The sequence below is a fragment of the Triturus cristatus genome, chromosome 12 (genome assembly GCF_964204655.1).
Source record: "Triturus cristatus chromosome 12, aTriCri1.1, whole genome shotgun sequence".
NCBI lineage: Eukaryota > Metazoa > Chordata > Amphibia > Caudata > Salamandridae > Triturus > Triturus cristatus.
This window is the reverse complement of record NC_140595.1, coordinates 593,125,547-593,143,219: the sequence shown is the minus strand read 5'-3', so window position 1 is coordinate 593,143,219 and position 17,673 is coordinate 593,125,547.

Here is a 17,673-nt window from a genome sequence, read left to right as displayed (position 1 = left end):
ACCTGGCGTACAGGAACCGACGCAGACGCCGCAGAAGGTCAGCACAACAACCAGGGGCAAAGGGGGGGGCAGGGGCAGGACACACAACACCAACACATGGTACCAAATCACACATGGCCTGGACATACCTGACCATCAGGGCCTGGTCACTTCCAGGGGGTGTGGGCGAGGCCAGCAACGCAAGCGTCCGCCACAACGGAAGTGGATGGTCACGCGAACCGGTACGTACCCTACCCATGCCGCAAGAGCGTGGGTACGCAACGTACCACGCGTCCCCCTACGTCACTCCAACAATGGCGGTACGGCTCGTACCCACGTCAGAAATGCCTTGGTACGGCTCGTACCAGCATTGCTGGGGTCATGTAGGGGTACGCGTGGTACGACCCGTAGCCACGCCCCCAAGGCCTGTGTACGGTGCGGACCCCACGGCACCGCAACAATGGGGGGACGCACCGTACCCACCCACCAAAGGCATGGGTATGGCCCGTACCCAGGCACGCAGAGCGTGGGTAGGGGTATGTACGGACCGTACCCCCACCCGTGGAAGTACGGCCCGTACCCCCACCCGTGTATGTACGCACCCAAGCACCACCCGTGTATGTACGCCCCGAACCCCCACCCGTGTATGTACGCCCCGAACCCCCACCCGTGTATGTACGCACCGAACCCCCACCCGTGTATGTACGCACCAAACCACCACCCGTGTATGTACGCACAGAACCCCCACCCTGGTATGTACGCCCCGAACCCCCAGCCGTGTATGTACGCCCCGAACCCCCAGCCGTGTATGTACGCACCGAACCCCCAGCCGTGTATGTACGCACCGAACCACCACCCGTGTATGTACGCATCCAACCCCCACCCCACCCGTGTATGTACGCCCCGAACCACCACCCGTGTATGTACGCACAGAACCCCCACCCTGGTATGTACGCCCCGAACCCCCACCCGTGTATGTACGCCCCGAACCACCACCCGTGTATGTACGCACAGAACCCCCACCCGTGTATGTACGCCCGGAACCACCACCCGTGTATGTACGCACAGAACCCCCACCCGTGTATGTACGCATCCAACCCCCACCCCACCCGTGTATGTACGCCCCGAACCACCACCCGTGTATGTACGCACCCAAGCACCACCCGTGTATGTACGCCCCGAACCCCCACCCGTGTATGTACGCCCCGAACCCCCACCCGTGTATGTACGCCCCGAACCCCCAGCCGTGTATGTACGCACCGAACCCCCACCCCACCCTGGTATGTACGTCCCGAACCCCCACCCGTGTATGTACGCACCCAAGCACCACCCGTGTATGTACGCCCCGAACCCCCACCCGTGTATGTACGCACAGAACCCTCACCCGTGTATGTACGCATCCAACCCCCACCCCACCCGTGTATGTACGCCCCGAACCACCACCCGTGTATGTACGCACAGAACCCCCAGCCGTGTATGTACGCCCCGAACCACCACCCGTGTATGTACGCACAGATCCCCCACCCTGGTATGTACGCCCCGAACCCCCACCCGTGTATGTACGCCCCGAACCCCCAGCCGTGTATGTACGCCCCGAACCCCCACCCCACCCTGGTATGTACGCCCCGAACCCCCACCCGTGTATGTACGCACCCAAGCACCACCCGTGTATGTACGCCCCGAACCCCCACCAGTGTATGTACGCACAGAACCCCCACCCGTGTATGTACGCATCCAACCCCCACCCCACCCGTGTATGTACGCCCCGAACCACCACCCGTGTATGTACGCACAGAACCCCCACCCTGGTATGTACGCCCCGAACCCCCAGCCGTGTATGTACGCACCGAACCCCCAGCCGTGTATGTACGCCCCGAACCACCACCCGTGTATGTACGCACAGAACCCCCACCCTGGTATGTACGCCCCGAACCCCCACCCGTGTATGTACGCCCCGAACCCCCACCCGTGTATGTACGCCCCGAACCCCCACCCGTGTATGTACGCACCGAACCTGCAATAAGAATGGTGTGTGCCAAACACCCCCAGCAGTGCCCAGACATAGGAGGGGTGGGTGCAGAGTCCTCCCAGCAGTGCCCAGACATGAGAGGGGTGTGTGCAGAGTCCTCCCAGCAGTGCCCAGACATGAGAGGGGTGGGTGCCTAACACTCCCAGCAGTGCCCAGACACAGGAGGGGTGGGTGCAGAGTCCTCCCGGCAGTGCCCAGCCATGAGAGGGGTGTGTGCAGAGTCCTCCCAGCAGTGCCCAGAGACAGGAGGGGTGGGTGCAGAGTCCTCCCAGCAGTGCCCAGACATGAGAGGGGTGTGTGCAGAGTCCTCCCAGCAGTGCCCAGACATGAGAGGGGTGGGTGCAGAGTCCTCCCAGCAGTGCCCAGCCATGAGAGGGGTGTGTGCAGAGTCCTCCCAGCAGTGCCCAGAGACAGGAGGGGTGGGTGCAGAGTCCTCCCAGCAGTGCCCAGACATGAGAGGGGTGGGTGCAGAGTCCTCCCAGCAGTGCCCAGAGACAGGAGGGGTGGGTGCAGAGTCCTCCCAGCAGTGCCCAGCCATGAGAGGGGTGTGTGCAGAGTCCTCCCAGCAGTGCCCAGAGACAGGAGGGGTGGGTGCAGAGTCCTCCCAGCAGTGCCCAGACATGAGAGGGGTGTGTGCAGAGTCCTCCCAGCAGTGCCCAGACATGAGAGGGGTGGGTGCAGAGTCCTCCCAGCAGTGCCCAGAGACAGGAGAGGTGGGTGCAGAGTCCTCCCAGCAGTGCCCAGACACAGGAGGGGTGGGTGCAGAGTCCTCCCAGCAGTGCCCAGACACAGGAGGGGTGGGTGCCTATCACTCCCAGCAGTGCCCAGACGCAGGAGGGGTGTGTGCAGAGTCCTGCCAGCAGTGCCCAGACACAGGAGGGGTGGGTGCCTATCACTCCCAGCAGTGCCCAGACATAGTACAAGATACCCCATCAACAAGTTCAGTCACCAACAAGGGTGATACCCCAGATGCAGGCGGAGCCATCGCTGAGCCAGCATGGCTATATTGAACGGCAACCCTCACACATCTAGGAAATGTAGACACAGCACAGCACAGCATTTGGGAGACACCCTGCAGGGAAAATGGCCTGCTCCACAGAGGATGGAACACACCTTGGGACAATGTCACCATACAGTGAGAGCAAACATGACCAAATACCATTGGCAGAGACCTTTGTGATGGCACGCAGATGGCAGGGTACACCCCATGAGCAGCACACTCCAACATTTCACAGACCCCTAACACATTATCACCACCCCAACTCAGGGAGCACCAGCACCAACAGCAAGTCCAGGAAAGCATCAGTGTGCAAAACCAAAAGAAAATGCTTTATTCATCAGGAAAATATCTCTGAGAAAATGTCCACTATGTACAAGGGCCATGGGCCAGCCCAGCAGCAAAGTCCGGGGGGGGGTACACATCGGGACGTGTGTCCCCTAGCTTGCCTGCACAGTTCACAAGTCCATTTCATCCACAGAAGAGGGGGCATCAGGGGGGAGGGTGGAAACAGGCACCGCAGGGACAGGAGGGGAAAGGGTAGGTGTTGTGGGTGCAGGGAGGGATGATCCTGCCACAGGGGGGGTGCCAGCGCCAAAGGTGGAGGACAGAATGGCGCTGCACACGTCGGCAAGTTCCCCCAGCGACTCCCCCGCACCCAATCCAACCACAGGCCCCAAGGAGGGGGGGGGGCAAAGGGATGGGTCGCAGCGCCACTGGGGGAGGGTGTGGACAGGGTGGGGGACTCAACTCCCCTGACCGGGTCCCGCCTCCACCGCTTGCGGGGTGGTGTCATCCTGGGGCTGGGGGGCACACTCGCTGTGGATGATGCTGTCACCGACTGTTGGCCAGGAGAGCTAAGGGGAGTGGATTTGGAGGGAGTGGGTTGTGTGGAATGCGGACTCCCACTGTGGCTGCGTGTTCTACGTTTCCCCCCCGACCCAGTGGGTGTGCCTTCCTCACCCTGTGTGTGCGTGACAGGAGGTGTGCGCTTAGACTTCCCTGGTGGTGTGGTGCCTGTGTCTGTTGGGGTGCGTGCACGCTGACGTCTGGATGTGCGTGTGACAGGCACGGGAGTGGGAATTGTGGATGGGGCAGGGGTAGGGGGGGGTACGCAGCGCTGCAGGAGATCCAGTGCTGCAGTCAGTGTGGAGTCTATGGACCTCAGCAACTGCCGTTGGTCAGACTGCGCAGCCGACATGCCCTCCATGTATGCCTCCATCTGGGTCAGCACCTGGGTGTGGGCATGGAGGACATTTAGCATCGCAGTCTGACCAACCTGCAACTGCCTCAGGATGTCCACAGACTCCGCACTCACCGCAGCAGTGGTGACAGGGGCAGGGGGTGCGGTGCCTGGCAGGAAGGAGACATGTGGGGACCGAGCACGGAGGGAAGGGCCACGAGCATGTGGGAGGCCGGTGATGGAACCTGAGGTGGCGGGGGGATGTGGAGGGCTGCCATCAGCTGGGGGGGCAGACTCCGCCACCTCTTGGAGCTCAGCCTCGGACCCGTCTGCGTCATAGTCTGTGTTGGCAGTCGACAGGTCCTCTGCCTCACTCCCTTCGGCCTCCGTGCCACTCCATGTGCCAGACAGGACAGCACTGCTGGCACTGGTGCTCAATCCCTCCTCCCGGTCCGTGCTAGTGTCTCCTTCCGTGTCCCCCGGCGATGCTGTGGGCAAGGTGAAGAGACAGGAGATAATCAGACACCTGTACACATGTCACATGAGTCAAATATACATAGGTCACATTGCATAGCCTGAAAAGCAACAGGAGTAACACCTACAAAACAATGTACACATGTAGGCCATGGAACACACAGTTTTTCGACCCACCATGCCACTGAGACACAATGGAGAGCATGACACAACAGCAAATCACTGCACCTGAAATTTTACAGAGGAGCCAGCCTCTGGGGACAAATGTGCACAGCACCTGCACCACACTGCGTCGTCAAAAAGGGATGAGCATGAATGATATACATTTACTCTTGCCGCATGCTGCAAAGGCAATACATGAAACCAGGCCAAACATGACTGGGTCACTGCACCTTGAGCGTATGTCCAGTCAAACATCACACACAGGCTCAACCCAGCAAGGAGGATGAAGCTCCTGACATGTAGGCCTTGTACGCACAAACCACCCACACCTGAGACAATCTCATTGAGACGGAGAAAGTATGTACACCTCTTACTCTGGGATGAATACACATGGCCTCCACTAATTAATGACTGTACACACACAGCCCCTGGTGGGCATGTCCACACATCATTGACAGGCAAACATCATCAGATTGTCTCAACAACACACACAGGTAATGCCCACTGTGAGTATGCACGAGCAAAATGGGTCCCCCTGTACAGTGGACACATGTAGCAACCTGTAGGTCCTAACAGTTGAGCCCAGGGTACAATGCCACCCTACCCAACCCATGGCGAAGACACAGTGAATGGCCATATTGTTGGATGACGCACATGATACCTAGGAAGAGGTGCCCCAGGGCACAGTAGTGCCCACACTCCTCCATGGTCCAGGATGGACATGACTGCAAATTAAGCAACCGTCCCTGCACTTAGCAGGCCTCCCACTCAGGCACATCATGTCAGAGGGCACACAATTGGACATGCATGCTGGAAGGCTGTACAGTTTGGAGACACACCCCTATGTCGTGATTCACAATCAGTGCCAAGTGACATGGACACCACAATGACGGAAATTGGCCATGGCACACGCAAGGTCCCCATACCTGTGGCACATCACCCCCACACATGATGCTGATGGCATAGGGCACCTGCATGAACTGCCTGCCTAAATAACCTTGTGCAAGAGTGGCTACAGACAGACCAGGGAACACATGGCAAGGAGGGGAAGGGAGGGAGTGAGAACAGCACTGTGCTAAATTGTTGAGAAGTTGACGCACTGCACAATCAAACCCTGGCAGTGTATCCATGCAACTGCACACTTACATTGGCTGGGGACACACAACTGACACACATGTACCTACCCCCTTCCTGCTGCTGCTTCTCCTGTAGGCGCCTGTCCATATCGGGGAAGACCACCGCCAGCACACGCTTCTGGATGTGGGTCAGACGACGGCGCCCACGGTTCTTACGGCTCACAGGTGAGTCCCCCAGCAGGACCCGTGCAATCCTCCTCGTCCAGCACCGGATGTCCTGCCAGCGTTTCCTCACCTGAGACAGGCTCCGCCTCCGACCCTCTGTACCCCTCACGGCACTGACGGCTTCACTCCAGATCTCCCCCTTGGCAATGGCGCCTACCTGTGAGGATGCAAAAGTGAGAATACATTAATCCACATGAGCAGAGACACAGAGACACACATATAGAACAATCCTCTTTATGAACAGGCCATGGTATGCATGCAACTAATTGCACCTTTGTCATAGGGACATTATCCACTGTGGAAGGCCAAATGCACTACGTGCCATTGAAAGTACACGGGTGGCATGAGGGGTACCACACACTCACTGACCAGGGATCACACTGTGCCTCACAGGCTACAACAGGATTATGTACAGCACCTCACAGCAGTCACCTGCCCCAGCACACTGATGCTACCTCAGCAGAGTACACAGACACACACAGGTACAGGACAATCACATGGCATTGCCAACTGGGGGTACACACCTCACTCTGCCCATGTGCCAGTAGACGGGGGTGTCACAGGTGTGGGGCTGGCTCAGCACGGCATGCACACAGCACTGCTCCCTGCTCACATTGGATGACCAGGCTACATCCATCCCTCATGCTGCTTGTGTGCAACACTCCCCATATGCACTCACCCACATTACAGGGGACTTACACACACACCAATGTGCAGGGGACGAACACCGCCTTTGGACACTCACAGCACAGGTACACTGAACAAACACACATCCATGGGTACTGACACCTGTCACACTGGGGGGAACACAGGATCACATCAGGACTGTGGAAACAACATCCCCAGGAGGAGTATGCATGCCGAATGTGGCATGCACCGTGCATTCATTGTCACAGTAGGCACTATGCAAGTGAGGAGTGCACACAGGAAACACAGCATGCTCTGCATGGGTGACATGAGGCCTTCCACACCCTGGGACCCACTCCAAACAACAGTGCATGTCTGTCACACATGGATACAATGGCAGAAGTCACTGGCACACAAAAGGGGCACAGTCTAAGCTAGTGGAGTCTGCACTCACCTGAACCCCTGGTCGACCATACAGGCTCTGGAACTGTGGGAGGATCACATCTATCAGGGCAAGGTTCTCCTCCTGGGTGAATGGCTGCGACCTCTCCACAGTCCTGGACATGGTGCCAGAGGAATCACTATCAGCAGCAGTGGTCATGGATGAATGGATGTGCAGGCAAGTGCTCTCTCATGGGACCTGGCTGCCTTATATATGCCTGGCTGGCCTGTTCATGTACAGGAGTACAGATTGATTGGTCAGTCACATTTGCATCCTACGTTTCATCCAATCCCTTCAAACCTACCCCAGTGTGTGCCTTTGCATGGTTTCAGTTTTGATGATGATGATGTCAAGTCATCATCCACATTGCAACAATGTAGATTCTTTCAAACTGACTTCTGCTGGGCACCTGGTGCTCAAATTCAAAAATCTAACTCAGTCTCCATGGCAACCATCATGCATTTAGGCCCTTATACTTGTCCCTCATGTGTCCCCTATGTGTTTTCATACATATACACACAGGTACGGTGCGTTCCACGCCCTAGGGCACCCCCCAAGCAGTGATACGGACCGTACACGCGCTTGTACGGTCCGGATCACAATATGGGCGCTGGCGTATGCGTACGCCACAGTAGTACGGACCGTACAAGCGCTTGTACGGTCCGTACTACTGTGGCGTACGCATACGCCAGCGCCCATATTGTGATCCGGACCGTACAAGCGCTTGTACGGTCCGTACTACTGTGGCATACGCATGCGCCAGCGCCCATATTGTGATCCGGACCGTACAAGCGCTTGTACGGTCCGTACTACTGTGGCGTACGCATACGCCAGCGGCAATATTGGCCCAGGGACCCTATACACGCACTCCGAGCGTATGTACGGTGCGTTTCACAACTGTCAGTGGTGACAGGCGGCACACAGACAGGAATGGAGCGGTCAGATATTGCCAAGGGTGGACACCAATGCATTGTCTGTGCAATACCACATGTGTGTGACACAGGTGTGTCAGGATGTGATGTGGCACTTTACCCCTGAGGTGTGGGCAAAGCACATGTACGATGAGCTGTGTACACATGTCGTGTGTGATGGTGCGCATTGTACCACACATCCCCTGCACTCCTTTGACATGTGTGCATGTCGTACACACTAGTGGAGCCATGAGTCACTTGCATGTCCCAGTCACGGACACCCGCACCTGTCCCCTGATGCCAGGTACACGGAATATTACACATGACATGTGTAGGGCTGCGTTGCACGCTGCAACCATGTCATGTGTGTGGCATGTGTTTCCATGATTTTACTGTAGGTGTGTGGTCCAATGCATCAGCAGTTGCTGCTGCCAACATGTGTCTGTGTGCAGATGGCCATGGCACACTGTTCCGCACACCAGCCCACATATGTGATTTGCCATGAGGTGTGTATGTATGCAACTACACGGAGTATCAACACAAGTACATATCCACATGCTCTCTATGTATGTTCTGTCTCGACATGTACTCCTCCAAGGCAATGTGTGTGGCCTGTCCTATTCCTATGACATGTGACCAGTGCATATCGCATCCAACAACCTGTCTGTACCATACGCATACTACTTCTGCACATGTGTGGATGTCTGTGAATCCTGTGATGCGTGTGCATGTTCACTTACACTGGCCCACAGCTAGTCTCATGCCATGTCATCGTGATCTTGCCCCCCTCCGTTAGTGGCTGTCCCTTGGTAGGAGTGTCTCCTGACTGGCGTACGTGTCCAGGAAATGTGGCACAGACCTGACTCAGAATGTGGCATATGTGTATTGGCTGTGTAACATGTGCTCAGTGCATTGACAATGTCGTTGTACAGTGCTCACTCTTCGGTGTTCCTTCCATTTCACTGCAGGGCTCCGCCTCTCCCTCGACGTATGCCAGACATGGCTGCCCTGCATGAACGGGACTGTATACGCCGCTACAGATTCAGCCAACGGTTGATTGATGAGTTGACTGGCCGGCTGGAAGCACAACTCCTCCCGCGCCACAGGTATCCCAGTGCACTGACACCCAAGTTGAAGGTGATGGCAGCCCTACATTTCCTTGCCACGGGTACGTTCCAACATACCATTGCTGATGTCAGGGGCATGTCCCAGACGATGTTCAGCCGTGTTCTGCATGATTTCTTAGAGGCCATGTTGGTTCACCTGGATGAGTACATTAAATTCCCAATTCGTGAGCAGTTGACAGATGTCAAGCGTGAGTTCTATGCCCTGGGAGGGATGCCCCATGTCATTGGGTCCATAGATGGGACACATGTTGCGTTGGTACCACCACAGGCACAGGAGGTGGTGTATAGGAATCGCAAACATTATCACTCCATTAATGCCCTTGTGGTGTGTCTGTCCAACATGGTGATTTCACATGTCTGTGTTCGCTTTCCAGGATCAGCACACGATGCCTTCATCATGAGGCGTAGCAGGCTGCCTGAAATGATGCTGCAGCTGCGGAACGAGCGAGCATGTATTGTTGGTGGGTAGACTCTGGCAGTTCAGTGTTTGGCGTCATCTTCCAATCTCACTGCCTGTGCTGACACACTTCTGTCCATGATGTTTCCTTGTAGGGGACGCTGGCTATCCCAACATGCCATGGCTGATGACGCCTGTCCGCAACCCCAGCACGGCTGCCGAGCACCGCTACAACAACGCACATGGGCGGACCAGGAGAGTCATTGAGAGGACGTTTGGACTTCTGAAGAGCCGATTCCGGTGCCTCCACAAGACCGGCGGAGCACTCCCATATGCCCCGGTGAAGGTGTGCAAGATCATCATCGTCTGCTGCATGCTGCACAACATGGCAGTGGAGGAAGCTGTTCCACTCATACTGGATCAAGATGACCAGGACCATCCACCCGTGGAGGATGAAGGCCTTGGTGACGGGGCAAGTGATGTGGAGGAGGAGGAGGCTGTGGAGGACATGCGGAGTCGGCTCATACGCAACTTCTTTGCTTAGTGGTGAGTTCCAGTGTCTGAGTGTGCACGCATTGGGCCGTGTGTGGCATGTGTTGCAATGTGTGTGTCCATCTGCATGTCTGCCAAGTGAGTCAGTGGTGTGTATTGAAGTGTCACTCGAGTGATGGCGCAATGGAAGGATGTTGTCTGAGGGTCATCATTGTCACCTGTCATGTTGACAACATGATACGTGTTGAGTACATGCTTGCGGATGTGCTCCTTTGGGCTGACTCCTTGTGTGTCTCTCTTCCACAGGTCCATGGGCATGCTGTCTGCTGGTGGCATTGTTGTGCTCCTGCTACTCCTCATGAACACAGCAACATGTGCTGATTCTGCATCACATGCACGGGCAAGTTTTGAAATCTCCTTAGGGTAAGGGATGCCTCACGGCGTTTTGGGTGTGTGAATTGTTTGTAGTCTGTGTGCACTTCTCCGGTTCATGTGTGTTCCATTTACATACATGTGGATCCTACATGGGGAACATGACATGGGGCAGGCTTCACCTGGAGCCATGGTCAGACTTGGTGACTGTCATGTGGCAGGGGATTGGGGATTGTGATGAGGCCATCATTGTGTGTAACACTGACCTCGGAAACATACAGGTTGCACCGGGTTGACATGGTGTGTGATTGCCCCATCAGGGCCTCAATGGTGTATAGCGGCCTCTCTGTGGCAGCAGGGGGTGTTTAGCTGTTATCCGTCACTTGTGTGCCAGTTCAATGGAATACCAGCATCTGTGTTGCAATGGGGGGTGCCAGTGTTGCTCCCACATGTTCATCCACATGACCTGTGTATGTGTTGACAGAGTATCATTGTCATTCCAACACACATGACTAATAAATTTGTCCCTCTGTCTCCAAGGTGCCTCTTCCCTGTCAATGGTGGCCTGTTGCCACTGTGCGTGCGGCATGTCTGGCATAGTTTTCAGAGGTGGTGCATATGTGTCTATGTGTAGAGTGACAAGATGCTAGGGGTTTGTCAGGGAGTGGGAACTGTATTATGCACAAGATGCACAGTTCCATCCACCTCAAGGCAAAAGAGACCATCCCCCAGGGCAACTACAACATCCGTGTCGAATCCTACCCTGCAGTCTACCGACATGTGCCTTACGACTCCCATGATACTTGTCCATTTCCGGAGTGCATCTGCACAGCTCTGCTACTGCATCGGGCAACCAGGCCACATCAACGTCCAAACGGGATGGGGGGAATGTTTCACAGCCAGCTGCAGGATGACCTTCTCGATCCACGCCCACACTCATGATGCAGCCCACAACCCCAACACAACCATGTGGCACTGTGATCCAAAACTCCATTCTGGCATCTCCATGCATCCAACCTCGGGCTAGCCACCATTCTCAACATCCGCCTGACGCAAGCATGCAGGACATTGTAGGGACACATGTCTAGACATACCTGGGAGCGGCAAGCCAGGTCACTCCACATGATCCCTGACCTCTGCGCATGACTGTTGCTCCCCTGAATGTGTCTGTAGCCACAGTTGTGCGGGAACCACTCAGCTGGTTGGGCCCAGCACAGGTGAGTATGGTACTCCATGTCTGTATCAGATGATACATTGGGACCCATGTGTGTCCTGGGCAAGACTGCGACCCCACGGTTTGGATGGTTGGAGTTAATTCTGAGATCAGGCAGGCTTTGACTTTACGACACACACATGTATTGTAATAATGCAGAATCACGGCATCATCTTGTAAGTGTGATTAATTTATTTGTGGTGGGGTACGGGTTTGTGGGGATGACAAGAGGTGCACAGCGGGAGTGTAGAATCCAAAGTTCACTGGGGGAGTTGGTATCCTTGCCGTAGCAAAATGTCCGAGTCCATGCCACAGTCTTCGTCAACATAGGTCAGACAGTGACCAGCAAGTCCATGTGGCAGAGAATGTCATGTGCTGCTATTGGGCCAGAGGGCCAGGTGCCAGGCCAGGTGACCTGGGAGATGGTGATGTTCTGCTGACTCTCACAGTCTTTTTCGTGGACGACCCACCTTCCTGCGGGGACCCTCGGAAGCAGTCCGTGACGATGTCTGTGACGCTCCGTCGGATGAATCCTCCTCCTCCTGATCCCTCCCTGTGTCTGCTAATGGCCTTCGCCTGGTGCCACAGGGAGGGTTGCCCATGTTGTCGGCAATCCGACGGAGTACACCGGTCATTTGGGTTTGCACCGCCACGAGCTCAGCCTGTCTATCCTCCATCCTTCCTTGGTGTTGCAGTTGACAGGCATGTTGCTGGGACTGCAGGGTCTTCATCTCCTGGAGGGTCCCCTTGATGTCATTGAGGGTGGACGCAATCTGGTCCATGCCCCTGGTGTCACGCCGGTATGTATCCAGGATGTTGCTGACCTGGGACACTACCGGGTCCTGAGCTGCCTGGTCAGGTTCGCGCCTCCGCCGTCCTCCACTCCCGCCACCCCTGCCCACGTGCACCTGGCCTGCCGTTGTGGGTGCATCGGGTCTCCGGGACCCCTGAGGGATGGCATCTGCGTTGCCGCCTGCCTCCTCCTGGGTGCCCGGAGGACCGTGTCCCTCCTGGGCAGACTGGCTGGGTGGTCGTGTGCGGGCAGGGCTCCTGGACGTCTCCTGGGATGTGGCAGGAATGGGGGTGGTGGTTGGCACAGTTGTACCTGACGCAGGTGCTGCAGGTGGTTGGACACCAGAGGGGCCAGGTTGGTCTGGGTCATCCACGGAGTGGTGAGAGTCATCGCTGGCGGTGGGGTCCTCATCCCGCGGAGCCTGGTCCTGTGAGACTTCCCCCCCAGTGTTGGGGGGTGTTCGTCGACGTTGACCTGTGTGTGAGAGAGACAATGTTAACAGTGTCACATGTGGCATCCATGTTTCATGCATTTCTGATTTGGCACTCTTCCTCTGGGTAGTTGGATCTGTCTTGCATTCCTCTCACAGTGCACTTGTGCATGGGTATGTCCCTTGGCCACAGCTGTCAGCGCTTTACGCATGTGTGAGACACAATCTTAGTTGATGCATCTATTTGGGTACACAGTCAGCAGTGTGGTGTGCGGGCGTAGCGAGCCATGCAGAGGCGCCTTACGTGTTGCACTGTACGTGGCCAAATGGTGTTTTGCCAAGGCAATTTGATGTTGCAGGTAGGGGACTGAAGCATTTGTGACAGGGTTCTTACCGACACAGTGGGTGGGTATACTGGGTGTGTGGTTTGGTCTGTGCCTGCAGCACGGATGGACTCGTGCACAGATTGACACATGGACCGGTCTTCATCTACGGAAGGGGGGGTTTGAGGCACTGCCAGACCTGGTCTGCATGCACACAGTCCACCGGCTGACGAGTGGACATGGCCACACCACCCAAGGGTGATTTAGTCTCCCTGTGTCTCCCTTCCTCCCTCCCTCTGTCACCCTCCTCCCTCCCTCTGTCGGTCTCCCTCTGTCACCCTACTCCCTCCCTCTGTCTGTCTCCCTGTGTCCCCCTCTGTCTCCTTCCCTCTCATTCCCCCTCTCCCTCCCTCTCTTTGTCACTCTCTGTCACCTCAGGCCAGCTTCCTGGGCACACACAGTTAGCCGGTCTTTGAATGGCCATTGGCTTGTTCATGTGAGTTAGTCCCTGTTCTCCGGGCACCCATTGGGCAGTGTGTCTGAGTGTAGGCTGCTGCTGTGGCGGTGTGTGCTGAGACTCTATCAGAGCGATGCATCTTCATTGTCTGCTGTAATGTGCAAATTGTGCCTTCAGATCCATGTCATCCTGCATGGCAGCCACCATTTGCAGGCAAGACAGTACTGTGTGGGTACACACAGTTTGTATGGCTGTGCCCTGGGCCATATGGGCTGAGGGCATTGTTTTGTGCTTGTGAGTTGCTCAATGTTAGTTTTGATGCCCCCACTCCCAGCATCGACCACATCCTGTGTTGTGTTGGTGTTTTGTGTGGCCTGTGACTTGGCATGGCCCTGATTGATGCATGGGGCATGGAGGCGCTAGTGGCATGTGTGTGTTTGTGGAGTGTTGTTGTGTGCGGTGGTGGCTTGGGGGGGGTGGCATGCATGATTGATTGTGTATGGCATCCCCCCCATGTGAGGTGAGTTGTTTGTGTACTCACCAGGGTCTGGGAGTCCAGGCAGTCCGTGTAGTCCCTCCACCGCCAGCGTGGACAGCACCTTCTCCTCCCAGGGATGGTATTGTACCGGTCTGGGGGGCGGCCCTCCTCCAGTGATGTTCCCCTGGTTGTGATTGTCAGTCATCTTCCTCTTGACCGCCCTCCGCAGATCGTACCACCTGGATTGGCACTCGTGCCTGGTCCTTCTGGTGGTCCCAACAGCATTCACAGAATCGACAATCCTCTGCCACATGGCCGTTTTTTCGGATATGCTGGTCTGTCTGACCAATGTCCCAAAGAGCTGTGGCTCGACTCTGAGGATTTCGTCGACAAGGATCTCCAGCTCCTCCTTTGTGAACTTTGGATTCTTGGTGGTGGACATGGCGTGGGGTGTGGGTGTGGATGGTTGTGGGGGTGTGGGTGTGGATGGTTGTGGGTGTGTGGGTGTGGTAGTGGAGGTGTGTGTGTGAATGTGATGAGGGGGTGTTTGTGTAGGTGGTTGTGTGAAGGTATGCAAGTGTGAGGTTCAAGTATGGTGGTGTGGGTCGTCTGTGGGCTCTGGCAGCAGTGGGTCTGTTGCAAAGGCTCATGGTTTGTGTGTGTGGTCCATTTTTATTGGTCCATTTGTGGGTGTGGCTGTGTTTGAAATTTGTGTGGGTGTGTTATGAGGAGTGATTGAGTTTTGGGCCTCTGTTTGGCAGTTTGGCAGTTGCAGGTGAGTGTATGTGATGTTTGTGGGGTTGTTGGGCATGTTTGGTGGTGTGGGGAAACTCTAATTGACTCTCCTTGTGTAAATATGGTTTGTCCTGGTTCAGTACGTGTGTTTTTGGCGTCAGTACGGTCCGTACATGCACTGGTGGGGGTACGGTCCGTACATTCCCTGGTGGGGTGTGGGTACGGCCCTACATACACGGGTGGTGGTTCGGTGCGTACATACACGGCTGGGGGGGGTTCGGTGCGTACATACACGGCTGGGGGGGGGGTTCGGTGCGTACATACACGGGTGGTGGTTCGGTGCGTACATACACGGCTGGGGGGGGGTTCGGTGCGTACATACACGGCTGGGGGGTTCGGTGCGTACATACACGGGTGGGGGGGGTTCGGTGCGTACATACACGGGTGGTGGTTCGGTGCGTACATACACGGCTGGGGGGGGGTTGGTGCGTACATACACGGGTGGGGGTTTGGTGCGTACATACACGGGTGGGGGTTCGGGGGCGTACATACACGGGTGGTGGTTGGGTGCGTACATACACGGGTGGGGGTTTGGTGCGTACATACACGGCTGGGGGGGGTTTGGTGCGTACATACACGGGTGGTGGTTCGGTGCGTACATACACGGCTGGGGGGGGGTTCGGTGCGTACATACACGGCTGGGGGGGGTTCGGTGCGTACATACACGGCTGGGGGGGGTTTGGTGCGTACATACACGGGTGGTGGTTCGGTGCGTACATACACGGCTGGGGGGGTTCGGTGCGTACATACACGGCTGGGGGGGGGTTGGTGCGTACATACACGGCTGGGGGTTCGGGGCGTACATACACGGGTGGGGGTTCGGGGCGTACATACACGGGTGGTGCTTGGGTGCGTACATACACGGGTGGTGGTTCGGGGCGTACATACACGGGTGGGGTGGGGGTTGGATGCGTACATACACGGGTGGGGGTTCTGTGCGTACATACACGGGTGGTGGTTCCGGGCGTACATACACGGGTGGGGGTTCTGTGCGTACATACACGGGTGGTGGTTCGGGGCGTACATACACGGGTGGGGGTTCGGGGCGTACATACCAGGGTGGGGGTTCTGTGCGTACATACACGGGTGGTGGTTCGGGGCGTACATACACGGGTGGGGTGGGGGTTGGATGCGTACATACACGGGTGGTGCTTGGGTGCGTACATACACGGGTGGTGGTTCGGGGCGTACATACACGGGTGGGGGTTGGATGCGTACATACACGGGTGGGGGTTCTGTGCGTACATACACGGGTGGTGGTTCCGGGCATACATACACGGGTGGGGGTTCTGTGCGTACATACACGGGTGGTGGTTCGGGGCGTACATACACGGGTGGGGGTTCGGGGCGTACATACCAGGGTGGGGGTTCTGTGCGTACATACACGGGTGGTGGTTCGGGGCGTACATACACGGGTGGGGTGGGGGTTGGATGCGTACATACACGGGTGGTGGTTCGGTGCGTACATACACGGGTGGGGGTTCGGTGCGTACATACACGGCTGGGGGGGGTTCGGTGCGTACATACACGGCTGGGGGGGGGGGTTGGTGCGTACATACACGGGTGGGGGTTTGGTGCCTACATACACGGGTGGGGGTTCGGGGGCGTACATACACGGGTGGTGGTTGGGTGCGTACATACACGGGTGGGGGTTTGGTGCGTACATACACGGCTGGGGGGGGTTTGGTGCGTACATACACGGGTGGTGGTTCGGTGCGTACATACACGGCTGGGGGGGGGGTTCGGTGCGTACATACACGGCTGGGGGGGGTTCGGTGCGTACATACACGGCTGGGGGGGGTTCGGTGCGTACATACACGGCTGGGGGGGGTTGGTGCGTACATACACGGGTGGTGGTTGGGTGCGTACATACACGGGTGGGGGTTTGGTGCGTACATACACGGGTGGGGGTTTGGTGCGTACATACACGGCTGGGGGGGGGTTGGGTGCGTACATACACGGCTGGGGGGGGTTCGGTGCGTACATACACGGGTGGGGGTTTGGTGCGTACATACACGGGTGGGGGTTTGGTGCGTACATACACGGGTGGGGGTTCGGGGGCGTACATACACGGCTGGGGGGGTTTGGTGCGTACATACACGGGTGGTGGTTCGGTGCGTACATACACGGCTGGGGGGGGGGTTCGGTGCGTACATACACGGCTGGGGGGGTTCGGGGGCGTACATACACGGGTGGTGGTTGGGTGCGTACATACACGGGTGGGGGTTTGGTGCGTACATACACGGCTGGGGGGGGTTTGGTGCGTACATACACGGGTGGGGGTTCGGTGCGTACATACACGGGTGGGGGTTCGGTGCGTACATACACGGGTGGTGGTTCGGTGCGTACATACACGGCTGGGGGGGGTTTGGTGCGTACATACACGGCTGGGGGGGGGGTTCGGTGCGTACATACACGGCTGGGGGGGGTTCGGTGCGTACATACACGGGTGGTGGTTCGGTGCGTACATACACGGCTGGGGGGGGTTCGGTGCGTACATACACGGCTGGGGGGGGTTGGTGCGTACATACACGGGTGGGGGTTTGGTGCGTACATACACGGGTGGGGGTTTGGTGCGTACATACACGGGTGGGGGTTTGGTGCGTACATACACGGGTGGGGGTTTGGTGCGTACATACACGGGTGGGGGTTTGGTGCGTACATACACGGGTGGGGGTTTGGTGCGTACAT